We start from the raw sequence: 18,733 nt of genomic DNA on the forward strand, positions 1-18,733 counted from the left end.
CTGATGTCAGTTTGTAGGGCTCCCTTGGGACTCTCAGGGCAGCGCAAGTTTGAGGTGGGGACAGCTGTGTTCTGGGATGCATCCTTTGATGTTTGGAGTTTTTGGAGTGAGGCGCCAGCTCAGGGCCTGGGGCACCTGGGCACATTTCCCAGACTTTTCCCTGGAAAGAAAACTCACCAGTCCAGGTTCCTGATGTCAGTTTGTAGGGCTCCCTTGGGACTCTCAGGGCAGTGCAAGTTTGAGGTGGGGGCAGACGAAGTCTCGGAGATATGCTTTGATATTCTTAAGAGTTGCAGTCAGGCGCCTGCCCAAGGCCAGGGGGACCTTTGCTCTAATTCCAGCCCTTTACCCTGAAAAGGAAACCCATCAGTCCAGGTTCCTGATGTCAGTTTGTAGGGCTCCTTTGGGACTCTCAGGGCAGCGCAAGTTTGAGGTGGGGGCAGATGAAGTCTCGGAGATATCCTTTGATGTTCTTATTTTTGCAGTCAGGCGCCCACCCGGGGTCAGGGGACCTGTGCGCCAATTCCAGACTTTTTCCCTGGGAAAGAAAGCTCACCAGTCCAGGTTCCTGATGTCAGTTTGTAGGTCTGCCTTGGCACTGTAGTGGCAGCACAAATTTTTTGGTGGGGACAGCTTTGTTCTGGGAGATATTCTTTGATGTTCCTATTTGTTGCAGTCAGGTGCCCACCCGGGGTCAGGGGGTCCTGTGCGCTAATTCCAGCCTTTTTGCCTGGGAAAGAAAACTCACCAGTCCAAGTTCCTGATGTCAGTTTGTAGGGCTCCCTTGGGACTCTCAGGGCAGCGCAAGTTTGAGGTGGGGGCAGATGAAGTCTCGGAGATATCCTTTGATGTTCTTATGAGTTGCAGCCAGGTGCCTGCCCAAGGCCAGGGGGACCTTTGCTCTAATTCCAGCCCTTTTCCCTGAAAAGGAAACTCACCAGTCCAGGTTCCTGATGTCAGTTTGTAGGGCTCCCTTGGGACTCTCAGGGCAGTGCAAGTTTGAGGTGGGGACAGCTTTGTTCTGGGATGCATCCTTCGATGTTTTGATTTTTTGCATTTAGGTGCCCACCCAGGGCCGGGGGCCCCTGGGCACATTTCCCAGACTTTTCCCTGGAAAGAAAACTCACCAGTCCAGGTTCCTGATGTCAGTTTGTAGGGCTCCCTTGGCACTGTACTGGCAGCACAAGTTAGAGGTGGGGACAGCTTTGTTCTGGGATGCATCCTTTGATGTTTGGAGTTTTTGGAGTGAGGTGCCAGCTCAGGGCCTGGGGCACCTGGGCATATTTCCCAGCCTTTTCCCTGGAAAGAAAACTCACCAGTCGAGGTTCCTGATGTCAGTTTGTAGGTCTCCCTTGGCACTGTACTGGCAGCACAAATTTGAGGTGGGGACAGCTTTGTTCTGGGATGAATCCTTCGATGTTTGTAATTTCTGCAGTCACGCACTAGCTCAGGGTCAGGGGCCCCTGGGCACATACTTTGGCCATTTTCCCTGGGAAAGAAAACTCACCAGTCCAGGTTCCTAATGTCAGTTTGTAGGGCTCCCTTGGGACTCTCAGGGCAGCGCAAGTTTGAGGTGGGGCAGATGAAGTCTCGGAGATATCCTTTGATGTTCTTATGAGTTGCAGCCAGACGCCTGCCCAAAGCCAGGGGGACCTTTGCTCTAATTCCAGCCCTTTTCCCTGAAAAGGAAACTCACCAGGCCAGGTTCCTGATGTCAGTTTCTAGGGAACCATTGGAACTGTCACGGCAGCACAAGTTCGAGGCGGGGAGAGCTTTGTTCTGGGATGCAGCCTTCGATGTTTTGATTTTTTGCATTCAGGTGCCCACCCAGGGCCGGGGGCCCCTGGGCTCATTTCCCAGACTTTTCCCTGGAAAGAAAACTCACCAGTCCAGGATCCTGATATCAGTTTGTAGGGCTCCTTTGGGACTCTCAGGGCAGCGCAAGTTTGAGGTGGGGGCAGATGAAGTCTCGGAGATATCCTTTGATGTTCTTATGAGTTGCAGCCAGGCGCCTGCCCAAGGCCAGGGGGACCTTTGCTCTAATTCCAGCCCTTTTCCCTGAAAAGGAAACTCACCAGTCCAGGTTCCTGATGTCAGTTTGTAGGGCTCGCTTGGCACTCTCAGGGCAGCACAAGTTACATGTTGGGGCAGATGAAGTCTCGGAGATATCCTTTGATGTTCTTATGTGTTGCAGTCAGGCGCCTGCCCAAGGCCAGGGGGACCTTTGCTCTAATTCCAGCCTTTTTCCCTGGAAAGAAAACTCACCAGTCCAGGTTCCTGATGTCGGTTTGTTGGGCTCCTTTGGGACTCTCAGGGCAGCGCAAGTTTGTGGTGGGGGCAGATGAAGTCTCGGAGATATCCTTTGATGTTCTTATTTTTGCAGTCAGGCGCCCACCCGGGGTCAGGGGACCTGTGCGCCAATTCCAGACTTTTTCCCTGGGAAAGAAAGCTCACCAGTCCAGGTTCCTGATGTCAGTTTGTAGGTCTGCCTTGGCACTGTAGTGGCAGCACAAATTTTCTGGTGGGGACAGCTTTGTTCTGGGAGATATTCTTTGATGTTCCTATTTGTTGCAGTCAGGTGCCCACCCGGGGTCAGGGGGTCCTGTGCGCTAATTCCAGCCTTTTTGCCTGGGAAAGAAAACTCACCAGTCCAAGTTCCTGATGTCAGTCTGTAGGGCTCCCTTGGGACTCTCAGGGCAGCGCAAGTTTGAGGTGGGGGCAGATGAAGTCTCGGAGATATCCTTTGATGTTCTTATGAGTTGCAGCCAGGTGCCTGCCCAAGGCCAGGGGGACCTTTGCTCTAATTCCAGCCCTTTTCCCTGAAAAAGAAACTCACCAGGCCAGGTTCCTGATGTCAGTTTGTAGGTCTCCCTTGGGACTCTCAGGGCAGTGTAAGTTTGAGGTGGGGACAGCTTTGTTCTGGGATGCATCCTTCGAAGTTTTGATTTTTTGCATTCAGGTGCCCACCCAGGGCCGCGGGCCCCTGGGCACATTTCCCAGACTTTTCCCTGGAAAGAAAACTCACCAGTCCAGGTTCCTGATGTCAGTTTGTAGGGCTCCCTTGGCACTGTACTGGCAGCACAAATTTGAGGTGGGGACAGCTTTGTTCTGGGAGATATTCTTTGATGTTCCTATTTGTTGGAGTCAGGTGCCCACCCGGGGTCAGGGGGTCCTGTGCGGTAATTCCAGCCTTTTTGCCTGGGAAAGAAAACTCACCAGTCCAAGTTCCTGATTTCAGTTTGTAGGGCTCCCTTGGGACTCTCAGGGCAGCGCAAGTTTGAGGTGGGGGCAGATGAAGTCTCGGAGGTATCCTTTGATGTTCTTATGAGTTGCAGCCAGACGCCTGCCCAAGGCCAGGGGGACCTTTTCTCTAATTCCAGCCCTTTTCCCTGGAAAGGAAACTCACCAGGCCAGGTTCCTGATGTCAGTTTCTAGGGAACCATTGGAACTGTCACGGCAGCACAAGTTCGAGGCGGGGACAGCTTTGTTCTGGGATGCATCCTTCGATGTTTGGAGTTTTTGGAGTGAGGCGCCAGCTCAGGGCCAGGGGCACCTGGGCACATTTCCCAGACTTTTCCCTGGAAAGAAAACTCACCAGTCCAGGTTCCTGATGTCAGTTTGTAGGGCTCCTTTGGGACTCTCAGGGCAGCGCAAGTTTGAGGTGGGGGCAGATGAAGTCTCGGAGATATACTTTGATGTTCTTACTTTTGCAGTCAGGCGCCCACCCGGGGTCAGGGGACCTGTGCGCCAATTCCAGACTTTTTCCCTGGGAAAGAAACCTCACCAGTCCAGCTTCCTGATGTCAGTTTGTAGGTCTCCCTTGGCACTGTACTGGCAGCGCAAGTTTGAGGTGGGGACAGCTTTGTTCTGGGATGCATCCTTTGATGTTTGGAGTTTTTGGAGTGAGGCGCCAGCTCAGGGCCAGGGGCCCCTGAGCACATTTCCCAGCCTTTTCCCTGGAAAGAAAACTCGCGAGTCCAAGTTCCTGATGTCAGTTTGTAGGTCTCCCTTGGCACTGTACTGGCAGCACAAGTTTGAGGTGGGGACAGCTTTGTTCTGGGATGCATCCTTCGATGTTTTGATTTTTTGCATTCAGGTGCCCACCCAGGGCCGGGGGCCCCTGGGCACATTTCCCAGCCTTTTCCCTGGAAAGAAAACTCACCAGTCCAGGTTCCTAATGTCAGTTTCTAGGGCTCCTTGGGACCATCAGGGCAGCGCAAGTTTGAGGTGGGGGCAGATGAAGTCTCGGAGATATATGTTCTTCTTTTTGTATTCAGGCGCCCACCCTGGGTCAGGGGACCTGTGCACCAATTCCAGCCTTTTTCCCTGGGAAAGAAAACTCACCAGTCAAGGATCCTGATGTCAGTTTGTAGGTCTCCCTTTGCACTGTACAAGCAGCACAAGTTTGAGGTGGGGATAACTTCGGTTTGGGGTCCATCCTTAGATATAAGGATTTTTTGCGGTCAGGGTCCAGAACAGGGCTGGGGGCCCCTGGGCACATACTTTGGCCATTTTCCCTGGAAAGAAAACTCAGCAGTCCAGATTCCTGATGTCAGTTTGTAGGGCTCCCTTGGCACTGTACTGGCAGCACAAGTTAGAGGTGGGGACAGCTTTGTTCTGGGATGCATCCTTTGATGTTTGGAGTTTTTGGAGTGAGGTGCCAGCTCAGGGCCTGGGGCACCTGGGCATATTTCCCAGCCTTTTCCCTGGAAAGAAAACTCACCAGTCGAGGTTCCTGATGTCAGTTTGTAGGTCTCCCTTGGCACTGTACTGGCAGCACAAATTTGAGGTGGGGACAGCTTTGTTCTGGGATGAATCCTTCGATGTTTGTAGTTTCTGCAGTCACGCACTAGCTCAGGGTCAGGGGCCCCTGGGCACATACTTTGGCCATTTTCCCTGGGAAAGAAAACTCACGAGTCCAGGTTCCTGATGTCAGTTTGTAGGTCTCCCTTGGCACTGTAGTGGCAGCACAAATTTTCTGGTGGGGACAGCTTTGTTCTGGGAGATATTCTTTGATGTTCCTATTTGTTGCAGTCAGGTGCCCACCTGGGGTCAGGGGGTCCTGTGCGGTAATTCCAGCCTTTTTGCCTGGGAAAGAAAACTCACCAGTCCAAGTTCCTGATTTCAGTTTGTAGGGCTCCCTTGGGTCTCTCAGGGCAGCGCAAGTTTGAGGTGGGGGCAGATAAAGTCTCGGAGATATCCTTTGATGTTCTTATGAGTTGCAGCCAGGCGCCTGCCCAAGGCCAGGGGGACCTTTGCTCTAATTCCAGCCCTTTTCCCTGGAAAAGAAACTCACCAGGCCAGGTTCCTGATGTCAGTTTCTAGGGAACCATTGGAACTGTCAGGGCAGCGCAAGTTTGAGGTGGGGACAACTTCGTTCTGGGAGATATTCTTTGATGTTCCTATTTGTTGCAGTCAGACTCCACCCCGGGGTCAGGGGACCTGAGCGCAAATTCCAGCCTTTTCCCTGGGAAAGGAAACATAGTAGTCCAGGTTCCTGATGTCAGTTTCTAGGGAACCATTGGGACTGTCAGGGCAGCGCAAGTTTGAGGTGGGGACAACTTCGTTCTGGGAGATATTCTTTGATGTTCCTATTTGTTGCAGTCAGACTCCACCCCGGGGTCAGGGGACCTGAGCGCAAATTCCAGCCTTTTCCCTGGGAAAGGAAACATAGTAGTCCAGGTTCCTGATGTCAGTTTCTAGGGAACCATTGGGACTGTCAGGGCAGCGCAAGTTTGAGGTGGGGACAGCTTTGTTCTGGGATGCATCCTTCGATATTTGGAGTTTTTGGAGTGAGGCGCCAGCTCAGGGCCAGGGGCCCCTGGGCACATTTCCCAGCCTTTTCCCTGAAAAGGAAACTCACCAGTCCAGGTTCCTGATGTCAGTTTGTAGGGCTCCCTTGGGACTCTCAGGGCAGCACAAGTTTCATGTTGGGGCAGATGAAGTCTCGGAGATATCCTTTGATGTTCTTATGTGTTGCAGTCAGGCGCCTGCCCAAGGCCAGGGGGACCTTTGCTCTAATTCCAGACTTTTTCCCTGAAAAGGAAACTCACCAGTCCAGGTTCCTGATGTCAGTTTGTAGGGCTCCCTTGGGACTCTCAGGGCAGCGCAAGTTTGAGGTGGGGACAGCTGTGTTCTGGGATGCAGCCTTCGATGTTTTGATTTTTTGCATTCAGGTGCCCACCCAGGGCTGGGGGCCCCTGGGCTCATTTCCCAGACTTTTCCCTGGAAAGAAAACTCACCAATCCAGGTTCCTAATGTCAGTTTGTAGGGCTCCTTTGGGACTCTCAGGGCAGCACAAGTTTGAGGTGGGGGCAGATGAAGTCTCGGAGATATCCTTTGATGTTCTTACTTTTGCAATCAGGCGCCCACCCGGGGTCAGGGGACCTGTGCGCCAATTCCAGACTTTTTCCCTGGGAAAGAAAGCTCACCAGTCCAGCTTCCTGATGTCAGTTTGTAGGTCTCCCTTGGCACTGTAGTGGCAGCACAAATTTTCTGGTGGGGACAGCTTTGTTCTGGGAGATATTCTTTGATGTTCCTATTTGTTGCAGTCAGACGCCCACCTGGGGTCAGGGGGTCCTGTGCGCTAATTCCAGCCTTTTTGCCTGGGAAAGAAAACTCACCAGTCCAAGTTCCTGATTTCAGTTTGTAGGGCTCCCTTGGGACTCTCAGGGCAGCGCAAGTTTGAGGTGGGGGCAGATGAAGTCTCGGAGATATCCTTTGATGTTCTTATGAGTTGCAGCCAGGCGCCTGCCCAAGGCCAGGGGGACCTTTGCTCTAATTCCAGCCCTTTTCCCTGGAAAGAAAACTCACTAGTCCAGGTTCCTGATGTCAGTTTGTAGGTCTCCCTTGGGACTCTCAGGGCAGCGCAAGTTTGAGGTGGGGACAGCTTTGTTCTGGGATGCATCCTTCGAAGTTTTGATTTTTTGCATTCAGGTGCCCACCCAGGGCCGCGGGCCCCTGGGCACATTTCCCAGACTTTTCCCTGGAAAGAAAACTCACCAGTCGAGGTTCCGGATGTCAGTTTGTAGGGCTCCCTTGGGACTCTCAGGGCAGCGCAAGTTTGAGGTGGGGGCAGATGAAGTCTCGGAGATATCCTTTGATGTTGTTATGCGTTGCAGTCAGGCGCCTGCCCAAGGCCATGGGGACCTTTGTTCTAATTCCAGCCTTTTCCCTGGGAAAGGAAACATAGCAGTCCAGGTTCCTGATGTCAGTTTCTAGGGATCCCTTTGGTCTATCAGGTCAACACAAGTTTCAGGTAGGGACAGCTTTGTTCTGGGATGCATCCTTTAATGTTTGGAGTTTTTGGAGTGAGGCGGCTGCTCAGGGCCAGGGGCCCCTGGCATATTTTCCAGTCTTTTCCCTGAAAAGAAAACTCACCAGTGCAGGTTCCTGATGTCAGTTTGTAGGGCTCCCTTGGGACTCTCAGGGCAGCGCAAGTTTGAGGTGGGGACAGCTGTGTTCTGGGATGCAGCCTTTGATGTTTTGATTTTTTGCATTCAGGTGCCCACCCAGGGCCGGTGGGTCCATGGGCTCATGTCCCAGCCTTTTCCCTGGAAAGAAAACTCACCAGTCCAGGTTCCTGATGTCAGTTTGTAGGGCTCCTTTGGGACTCTCAGGGCAGCGCAAGTTTGAGGTGGGGGCAGATGAATTCTCAGAGATATCCTTTGATGTTCTTACTTTTGCAGTCAGGCGCCCACCCGGGGTCATGGGACCTGTGCGCCAATTCCAGACTTTTTCCCTGGGAAAGAAAGCTCTCCAGTCCAGCTTCCTGATGTCAGTTTGTAGGTCTCCCTTGGCACGGTACGGGCAGCACAAATTTTCTGGTGGGGACAGCTTTGTTCTGGGAGATATTCTTTGATGTTCCTATTTGTTGCAGTTAGCCTCCCACCTGGGGTCAGGTGGTCCTGTGCGCTAATTCCAGCCTTTTTGCCTGGGAAAGAAAACTCACCAGTCCAAGTTCCTGATGTCAGTCTGTAGGGCTCCCTTCGGACTCTCAGGGCAGCGAAAGTTTGAGGTGGGGGCAGATGAAGTCTCGGAGATATCCTTTGATGTTCTTATGTGTTGCAGTCAGGCGCCTACCCAAGGCCAGGGGGACCTTTGCTCTAATTCCAGCCTTTTTCCCTGGAAAGAAAACTCACCAGTCCAGGTTCCTGATGTCAGTTTGTAGGGCTCCCTTGGGACTCTCAGGGCAGCGCAAGTTTGAGGTGGGGACAGCTGTGTTCTGGGATGCAGCCTTTGATGTTTTGATTTTTTGCATTCAGGTGCCCACCCAGGGCCTGGGGCCCCTGGGCTCATTTCCCAGACTTTTCCCTGGTAAGAAAACTCACCAGTCCAGGTTCCTGATGTCAGTTTGTAGGGCTCCTTTGGGACTGTCAGGGCAGCGCAAGTTTGAGGTGGGGGCAGATGAAGTCTCGGAGGTATCCTTTGATGTTCTTACTTTTGCAATCAGGCGCCCACCTGGGGTCAGGGGACCTGTTCGCCAATTCCAGACTTTTTCCCTGGGAAAGAAAGCTCACCAGTCCAGCTTCCTGATGTCAGTTTGTAGGTCTCCCTTGGCACTGTAGTGGCAGCACAAATTTTCTGGTGGGGACAGCTTTGTTCTGGGAGATATTCTTTGATGTTCCTATTTCTTGCAGTCAGCCTCCCACCCGGGGTCAGGGGGTCCTGTGCGCTAATTCCAGCCTTTTTGCCTGGGAAAGAAAACTCACTAGTCCAGGTTCCTGATGTCAGTTTGTAGGTCTCCCTTGGGACTCTCAGGGCAGCGCAAGTTTGAGGTGGGGACAGCTTTGTTCTGGGATGCATCCTTCGAAGTTTTGATTTTTTGCATTCAGGTGCCCACCCAGGGCCGGGTGCCCCTGGGCACATTTCCCAGAATTTCCCTGAAAAGGAAACTCACCAGTCCAGGTTCCTGATGTCAGTTTGTAGGGCTCCCTTGGCACTATATTGGCAGCACAAGTTAGAGGTGGGGACAGCTTTGTTCTGGGATGCATCCTTTGATGTTTGGAGTTTTTGGAGTGAGGTGCCAGCTCAGGGCCTGGGGCACCTGGGCATATTTCCCAGCGTTTTCCCTGGAAAGAAAACTCACCAGTCCAGGTTCCTAATGTCAGTTTGTAGGGCTCCCTTGGGACTCTCAGGGCAGCGCAAGTTTGAGGTGGGGCAGATGAAGTCTCGGAGATATCCTTTGATGTTCTTATGAGTTGCAGCCAGACGCCTGCCCAAAGCCAGGGGGACCTTTGCTCTAATTCCAGCCCTTTTCCCTGAAAAGGAAACTCACCAGGCCAGGTTCCTGATGTCAGTTTCTAGGGAACCATTGGAACTGTCACGGCAGCACAAGTTCGAGGCGGGGACAGCTTTGTTCTGGGATGCAGCCTTCGATGTTTTGATTTTTTGCATTCAGGTGCCCACCCAGGGCCGGGGGCCCCTGGGCTCATTTCCCAGACTTTTCCCTGGAAAGAAAACTCACCAGTCCAGGATCCTGATATCAGTTTGTAGGGCTCCTTTGGGACTCTCAGGGCAGCGCAAGTTTGAGGTGGGGGCAGATGAAGTCTCGGAGATATCCTTTGATGTTCTTATGAGTTGCAGCCAGGCGCCTGCCCAAGGCCAGGGGGACCTTTGCTCTAATTCCAGCCCTTTTCCCTGAAAAGGAAACTCACCAGTCCAGGTTCCTGATGTCAGTTTGTAGGGCTCGCTTGGCACTCTCAGGGCAGCACAAGTTACATGTTGGGGCAGATGAAGTCTCGGAGATATCCTTTGATGTTCTTATGTGTTGCAGTCAGGCGCCTGCCCAAGGCCAGGGGGACCTTTGTTCTAATTCCAGCCTTTTTCCCTGGAAAGAAAACTCACCAGTCCAGGTTCCTGATGTCGGTTTGTTGGGCTCCTTTGGGACTCTCAGGGCAGCGCAAGTTTGAGGTGGGGGCAGATGAAGTCTCGGAGATATCCTTTGATGTTCTTATTTTTGCAGTCAGGCACCCACCCGGGGTCAGGGGACCTGTGCGCCAATTCCAGACTTTTTCCCTGGGAAAGAAAGCTCACCAGTCCAGGTTCCTGATGTCAGTTTGTAGGTCTGCCTTGGCACTGTAGTGGCAGCACAAATTTTCTGGTGGGGACAGCTTTGTTCTGGGATGCATCCTTTGATGTTTGTAGTTTTTGCAGTCAGGTGCCCACCCGGGGTCAGGGGGTCCTGTGCGGTAATTCCAGCCTTTTTGCCTGGGAAAGAAAACTCACCAGTCCAAGTTCCTGATTTCAGTTTGTAGGGCTCCCTTGGGACTGTCAGGGCAGCGCAAGTTTGAGGTGAGGGCAGATGAAGTCTCGGAGATATCCTTTGATGTTCTTATGAGTTGCAGTCAGGCGCCTGCCCAAGGCCAGGGGGACCTTTGCTCTAATTCCAGCCTTTTTCCCTGGAAAGAAAACTCACCAGTCCAGGTTCCTGATGTCAGTTTGTAGGGCTCCCTTGGGACTCTCAGGGCAGCGCAAGTTTGTGGTGGGGGCAGATGAAGTCTCGGAGATATCCTTTGATGTTCTTATTTTTGCAGTCAGGCGCCCACCCGGGGTCAGGGGACCTGTGCGCCAATTCCAGACTTTTTCCCTGGGAAAGAAAGCTCACCAGTCCAGGTTCCTGATGTCAGTTTGTAGGTCTGCCTTGGCACTGTAGTGGCAGCACAAATTTTCTGGTGGGGACAGCTTTGTTCTGGGAGATATTCTTTGATGTTCCTATTTGTTGCAGTCAGGTGCCCACCCGGGGTCAGGGGGTCCTGTGCGCTAATTCCAGCCTTTTTGCCTGGGAAAGAAAACTCACCAGTCCAAGTTCCTGATGTCAGTCTGTAGGGCTCCCTTGGGACTCTCAGGGCAGCGCAAGTTTGAGGTGGGGGCAGATGAAATCTCGGAGATATCCTTTGATGTTCTTATGAGTTGCAGCCAGGTGCCTGCCCAAGGCCATGGGGACCTTTGCTCTAATTCCAGCCCTTTTCCCTGAAAAAGAAACTCACCAGGCCAGGTTCCTGATGTCAGTTTGTAGGTCTCCCTTGGGACTCTCAGGGCAGTGTAAGTTTGAGGTGGGGACAGCTTTGTTCTGGGATGCATCCTTCGAAGTTTTGATTTTTTGCATTCAGGTGCCCACCCAGGGCCGCGGGCCCCTGGGCACATTTCCCAGACTTTTCCCTGGAAAGAAAACTCACCAGTCCAGGTTCCTGATGTCAGTTTGTAGGGCTCCCTTGGCACTGTACTGGCAGCACAAATTTGAGGTGGGGACAGCTTTGTTCTGGGAGATATTCTTTGATGTTCCTATTTGTTGGAGTCAGGTGCCCACCCGGGGTCAGGGGGTCCTGTGCGGTAATTCCAGCCTTTTTGCCTGGGAAAGAAAACTCACCAGTCCAAGTTCCTGATTTCAGTTTGTAGGGCTCCCTTGGGACTCTCAGGGCAGCGCAAGTTTGAGGTGGGGGCAGATGAAGTCTCGGAGGTATCCTTTGATGTTCTTATGAGTTGCAGCCAGACGCCTGCCCAAGGCCAGGGGGACCTTTTCTCTAATTCCAGCCGTTTTCCCTGGAAAGGAAACTCACCAGGCCAGGTTCCTGATGTCAGTTTCTAGGGAACCATTGGAACTGTCACGGCAGCACAAGTTCGAGGTGGGGACAGCTGTGTTCTGGGATGCATCCTTCGATGTTTGGAGTTTTTGGAGTGAGGCGCCAGCTCAGGGCCAGGGGCACCTGGGCACATTTCCCAGACTTTTCCCTGGAAAGAAAACTCACCAGTCCAGGTTCCTGATGTCAGTTTGTAGGGCTCCTTTGGGACTCTCAGGGCAGCGCAAGTTTGAGGTGGGGGCAGATGAAGTCTCGGAGATATACTTTGATGTTCTTACTTTTGCAGTCAGGCGCCCACCCGGGGTCAGGGGACCTGTGCGCCAATTCCAGACTTTTTCCCTGGGAAAGAAACCTCACCAGTCCAGCTTCCTGATGTCAGTTTGTAGGTCTCCCTTGGCACTGTACTGGCAGCGCAAGTTTGAGGTGGGGACAGCTTTGTTCTGGGATGCATCCTTTGATGTTTGGAGTTTTTGGAGTGAGGCGCCAGCTCAGGGCCAGGGGCCCCTGAGCACATTTCCCAGCCTTTTCCCTGGAAAGAAAACTCGCGAGTCCAAGTTCCTGATGTCAGTTTGTAGGTCTCCCTTGGCACTGTACTGGCAGCACAAGTTTGAGGTGGGGACAGCTTTGTTCTGGGATGCATCCTTCGATGTTTTGATTTTTTGCATTCAGGTGCCCACCCAGGGCCGGGGGCCCCTGGGCACATTTCCCAGCCTTTTCCCTGGAAAGAAAACTCACCAGTCCAGGTTCCTAATGTCAGTTTCTAGGGCTCCCTTGGGACCATCAGGGCAGCGCAAGTTTGAGGTGGGGGCAGATGAAGTCTCGGAGATATATGTTCTTCTTTTTGTATTCAGGCGCCCACCCTGGGTCAGGGGACCTGTGCACCAATTCCAGCCTTTTTCCCTGGGAAAGAAAACTCACCAGTCAAGGATCCTGATGTCAGTTTGTAGGTCTCCCTTTGCACTGTACAAGCAGCACAAGTTTGAGGTGGGGATAACTTCGGTTTGGGGTCCATCCTTAGATATAAGGATTTTTTGCGGTCAGGGTCCAGAACAGGGCTGGGGGCCCCTGGGCACATACTTTGGCCATTTTCCCTGGAAAGAAAACTCAGCAGTCCAGATTCCTGATGTCAGTTTGTAGGGCTCCCTTGGCACTGTACTGGCAGCACAAGTTAGAGGTGGGGACAGCTTTGTTCTGGGATGCATCCTTTGATGTTTGGAGTTTTTGGAGTGAGGTGCCAGCTCAGGGCCTGGGGCACCTGGGCATATTTCCCAGCCTTTTCCCTGGAAAGAAAACTCACCAGTCGAGGTTCCTGATGTCAGTTTGTAGGTCTCCCTTGGCACTGTACTGGCAGCACAAATTTGAGGTGGGGACAGCTTTGTTCTGGGATGAATCCTTCGATGTTTGTAGTTTCTGCAGTCACGCACTAGCTCAGGGTCAGGGGCCCCTGGGCACATACTTTGGCCATTTTCCCTGGGAAAGAAAACTCACGAGTCCAGGTTCCTGATGTCAGTTTGTAGGTCTCCCTTGGCACTGTAGTGGCAGCACAAATTTTCTGGTGGGGACAGCTTTGTTCTGGGAGATATTCTTTGATGTTCCTATTTGTTGCAGTCAGGTGCCCACCTGGGGTCAGGGGGTCCTGTGCGGTAATTCCAGCCTTTTTGCCTGGGAAAGAAAACTCACCAGTCCAAGTTCCTGATTTCAGTTTGTAGGGCTCCCTTGGGTCTCTCAGGGCAGCGCAAGTTTGAGGTGGGGGCAGATAAAGTCTCGGAGATATCCTTTGATGTTCTTATGAGTTGCAGCCAGGCGCCTGCCCAAGGCCAGGGGGACCTTTGCTCTAATTCCAGCCCTTTTCCCTGGAAAGGAAACTCACCAGGCCAGGTTCCTGATGTCAGTTTCTAGGGAACCATTGGAACTGTCAGGGCAGCGCAAGTTTGAGGTGGGGACAACTTCGTTCTGGGAGATATTCTTTGATGTTCCTATTTGTTGCAGTCAGACTCCACCCCGGGGTCAGGGGACCTGAGCGCAAATTCCAGCCTTTTCCCTGGGAAAGGAAACATAGTAGTCCAGGTTCCTGATGTCAGTTTCTAGGGAACCATTGGGACTGTCAGGGCAGCGCAAGTTTGAGGTGGGGACAACTTCGTTCTGGGAGATATTCTTTGATGTTCCTATTTGTTGCAGTCAGACTCCACCCCGGGGTCAGGGGACCTGAGCGCAAATTCCAGCCTTTTCCCTGGGAAAGGAAACATAGTAGTCCAGGTTCCTGATGTCAGTTTCTAGGGAACCATTGGGACTGTCAGGGCAGCGCAAGTTTGAGGTGGGGACAGCTTTGTTCTGGGATGCATCCTTCGATATTTGGAGTTTTTGGAGTGAGGCGCCAGCTCAGGGCCAGGGGCCCCTGGGCACATTTCCCAGCCTTTTCCCTGAAAAGGAAACTCACCAATCCAGGTTCCTAATGTCAGTTTGTAGGGCTCCTTTGGGACTCTCAGGGCAGCACAAGTTTGAGGTGGGGGCAGATGAAGTCTCGGAGATATCCTTTGATGTTCTTACTTTTGCAATCAGGCGCCCACCCGGGGTCAGGGGACCTGTGCGCCAATTCCAGACTTTTTCCCTGGGAAAGAAAGCTCACCAGTCCAGCTTCCTGATGTCAGTTTGTAGGTCTCCCTTGGCACTGTAGTGGCAGCACAAATTTTCTGGTGGGGACAGCTTTGTTCTGGGAGATATTCTTTGATGTTCCTATTTGTTGCAGTCAGACGCCCACCTGGGGTCAGGGGGTCCTGTGCGCTAATTCCAGCCTTTTTGCCTGGGAAAGAAAACTCACCAGTCCAAGTTCCTGATTTCAGTTTGTAGGGCTCCCTTGGGACTCTCAGGGCAGCGCAAGTTTGAGGTGGGGGCAGATGAAGTCTCGGAGATATCCTTTGATGTTCTTATGAGTTGCAGCCAGACGCCTGCCCAAGGCCAGGGGGACCTTTGCTCTAATTCCAGCCCTTTTCCCTGGAAAGAAAACTCACTAGTCCAGGTTCCTGATGTCAGTTTGTAGGTCTCCCTTGGGACTCTCAGGGCAGCGCAAGTTTGAGGTGGGGACAGCTTTGTTCTGGGATGCATCCTTCGAAGTTTTGATTTTTTGCATTCAGGTGCCCACCCAGGGCCGCGGGCCCCTGGGCACATTTCCCAGACTTTTCCCTGGAAAGAAAACTCACCAGTCGAGGTTCCTGATGTCAGTTTGTAGGGCTCCCTTGGGACTCTCAGGGCAGCGCAAGTTTGAGGTGGGGGCAGATGAAGTCTCGGAGATATCCTTTGATGTTCTTATGCGTTGCAGTCAGGCGCCTGCCCAAGGCCATGGGGACCTTTGTTCTAATTCCAGCCTTTTCCCTGGGAAAGGAAACATAGCAGTCCAGGTTCCTGATGTCAGTTTCTAGGGATCCCTTTGGTCTATCAGGTCAACACAAGTTTCAGGTAGGGACAGCTTTGTTCTGGGATGCATCCTTTAATGTTTGGAGTTTTTGGAGTGAGGCGGCTGCTCAGGGCCAGGGGCCCCTGGCATATTTTCCAGTCTTTTCCCTGAAAAGAAAACTCACCAGTGCAGGTTCCTGATGTCAGTTTGTAGGGCTCCCTTGGGACTCTCAGGGCAGCGCAAGTTTGAGGTGGGGACAGCTGTGTTCTGGGATGCAGCCTTTGATGTTTTGATTTTTTGCATTCAGGTGCCCACCCAGGGCCGGTGGGTCCATGGGCTCATGTCCCAGCCTTTTCCCTGGAAAGAAAACTCACCAGTCCAGGTTCCTGATGTCAGTTTGTAGGGCTCCTTTGGGACTCTCAGGGCAGCGCAAGTTTGAGGTGGGGGCAGATGAATTCTCAGAGATATCCTTTGATGTTCTTACTTTTGCAGTCAGGCGCCCACCCGGGGTCATGGGACCTGTGCGCCAATTCCAGACTTTTTCCCTGGGAAAGAAAGCTCTCCAGTCCAGCTTCCTGATGTCAGTTTGTAGGTCTCCCTTGGCACGGTACGGGCAGCACAAATTTTCTGGTGGGGACAGCTTTGTTCTGGGAGATATTCTTTGATGTTCCTATTTGTTGCAGTTAGCCTCCCACCTGGGGTCAGGTGGTCCTGTGCGCTAATTCCAGCCTTTTTGCCTGGGAAAGAAAACTCACCAGTCCAAGTTCCTGATGTCAGTTTGTAGGGCTCCCTTCGGACTCTCAGGGCAGCGAAAGTTTGAGGTGGGGGCAGATGAAGTCTCGGAGATATCCTTTGATGTTCTTATGTGTTGCAGTCAGGCGCCTACCCAAGGCCAGGGGGACCTTTGCTCTAATTCCAGCCTTTTTCCCTGGAAAGAAAACTCACCAGTCCAGGTTCCTGATGTCAGTTTGTAGGGCTCCCTTGGGACTCTCAGGGCAGCGCAAGTTTGAGGTGGGGACAGCTGTGTTCTGGGATGCAGCCTTTGATGTTTTGATTTTTTGCATTCAGGTGCCCACCCAGGGCCTGGGGCCCCTGGGCTCATTTCCCAGACTTTTCCCTGGTAAGAAAACTCACCAGTCCAGGTTCCTGATGTCAGTTTGTAGGGCTCCTTTGGGACTGTCAGGGCAGCGCAAGTTTGAGGTGGGGGCAGATGAAGTCTCGGAGATATCCTTTGATGTTCTTACTTTTGCAATCAGGCGCCCACCTGGGGTCAGGGGACCTGTTCGCCAATTCCAGACTTTTTCCCTGGGAAAGAAAGCTCACCAGTCCAGCTTCCTGATGTCAGTTTGTAGGTCTCCCTTGGCACTGTAGTGGCAGCACAAATTTTCTGGTGGGGACAGCTTTGTTCTGGGAGATATTCTTTGATCTACCTATTTGTTGCAGTCAGACTCCCACCTGGGGTCAGGGGGTCCTGTGCGGTAATTCCAGCCTTTTTGCCTGGGAAAGAAAACTCACCAGTCCAAGTTCCTGATGTCAGTCTGTAGGGCTCCTTTGGGACTCTCAGGGCAGCGCAAGTTTGAGGTGGGGGCAGATGAAGTCTCGGAGATATCCTTTGATGTTCTTATGAGTTGCAGTCAGGCGCCTGCCCAAGGCCAGGGGGACCTTTGCTCTAATTCCAGCCTTTTCCCTGAAAAGGAAACTCACCAGTCCAGGTTCCTGATGTCAGTTTGTAGGGCTCGCTTGGCACTCTCAGGGCAGCACAACATACATGTCGGGGCAGATGAAGTCTCGGAGATATCCTTTGATGTTCTTATGTGTTGCAGTCAGGCGCCCACCCGGGGTCAGGGGACCTGTGCGCCAATTCCAGACTTTTTCCCTGGGAAAGAAAGCTCACCAGTCCAGGTTCCTGATGTCAGTTTGTAGGTCTGCCTTGGCACTGTAGTGGCAGCACAAATTTTCTGGTGGGGACAGCTTTGTGCTGGGAGATATTCTTTGATGTTCCTATTTCTTGCAGTCAGCCTCCCACCCGGGGTCAGGGGGTCCTGTGCGCTAATTCCAGCCTTTTTGCCTGGGAAAGAAAACTCACTAGTCCAGGTTCCTGATGTCAGTTTGTAGGTCTCCCTTGGGACTCTCAGGGCAGCGCAAGTTTGAGGTGGGGACAGCTTTGTTCTGGGATGCATCCTTCGAAGTTTTGATTTTTTGCATTCAGGTGCCCACCCAGGGCCGGGTGCCCCTGGGCACATTTCCCAGAATTTCCCTGGAAAGAAAACTCACCACTCCAGGTTCCTGATGTCAGTTTGTAGGGCTCCCTTGGCACTATATTGGCAGCACAAGTTAGAGGTGGGGACAGCTTTGTTCTGGGATGCATCCTTTGATGTTTGGAGTTTTTGGAGTGAGGTGCCAGCTCAGGGCCTGGGGCACCTGGGCATATTTCCCAGCGTTTTCCCTGGAAAGAAAACTCACCAGTCCAGGTTCCTGATGTCAGTTTGTAGGGCTCCCTTGGGACTCTCAGGGCAGCGCAAGTTTGAGGTGGGGGCAGATGAAGTCTCGGAGATATCCTTTGATGTTCTTATGCGTTGCAGTCAGGCGCCTGCCCAAGGCCATGGGGACCTTTGTTCTAATTCCAGCCTTTTCCCTGGGAAAGGAAACATAGCAGTCCAGGTTCCTGATGTCAGTTTCTAGGGATCCCTTGGGTCTATCAGGTCAACACAAGTTTGAGGTAGGGACAGTTTTGTTCTGGGATTCATCCTTCAATGTTTGGAGTTTTTGGAGTGAGGCGCCTGCTCAGGGCCAGGGGCCCCTGGCATATTTTCCAGTCTTTTCCCTGAAAAGAAAACTCACCAGTCCACGATCCTGATATCAGTTTGTAGGGCTCGCTTGGGACTCTCAGGGCAGCACAAGTTACATGTTGGGGCAGATGAAGTCTCGGAGAAGTCCTTTGATGTTCTTATGTGTTGCAGTCAGGCGCCTGCCCAAGGCCAGGGGGACCTTTGTTCTAATTCCAGCCTTTTTCCATGAAAAGGAAACTCACCAGTCCAGGTTCCTGATGTCAGTTTGTAGGTCTCCTTTGGGACTCTCAGGGCAGCGCAAGTTTGAGGTGGGGGCAGATGAAGTCTCGGAGATATATGTTCTTCTTTTTGTATTCAGGCGCCCACCCTGGGTCAGGGGACCTGTGCACCAATTCCAGCCTTTTTCCCTGGGAAAGAAAACTCACCAGTCAAGGATCCTGATGTCAGTTTGTAGGTCTCCCTTTGCACTGTACAAGCAGCGCAAGTTTGAGGTGGGGATAACTTTGGTTTGCGGTCCATCCTTAGATATAAGGATTTTTTGCGGTCAGGTTCCAGAACAGGGCTGGGGGCCCCTGGGCACATACTTTGGCCATTTTCCCTGGAAAGAAAACTCAGCAGTCCAGATTCCTGATGTCAGTTTGTAGGGCTCCCTTGGCACTGTTTGGGCAGCACAAGTTAGAGGTGGGGACAGTTTTGTTCTGGGATGCATCCTTTGATGTTTGTAGTTTTTGCATTCAGGTGCCTACCCAGGGCCGGGGGCCCCTGGGCACATTTCCCAGCCTTTTCCCTGGAAAGAAAACTCACCAGTCCAAGTTCCTGATGTCAGTTTGTAGGGCTCCCTTGGCACTGTAATGGTAGCACAATTTTGAGGTGGGGGCAGATGAAGTCTCAGAGATATCCTTTGATGTTCTTATGAGTTGCAGTCAGGCGCCTGCCCAAGGCCAGGGGGACCTTCGCTCTAATTCCAGCCCTTT

At 52.4% G+C, this 18,733-nt stretch overlaps 1 long non-coding RNA gene across 1 annotated transcript in view; it reads left to right on the forward strand.

Annotated features, from left to right (window-relative positions):
* The window catches only part of LOC146768077 (uncharacterized), a 106,942-nt gene that overhangs the window by 73,040 nt on the left and 15,169 nt on the right, over positions 1–18,733 (forward strand). The window lies entirely within an intron of this gene.

Source organism: Lonchura striata, chromosome 3 (assembly GCF_050655825.1).
Source record: "Lonchura striata isolate lonStrDom1 chromosome 3, ASM5065582v1, whole genome shotgun sequence".
In the NCBI taxonomy this organism is placed as follows: Eukaryota; Metazoa; Chordata; class Aves; order Passeriformes; family Estrildidae; genus Lonchura; species Lonchura striata.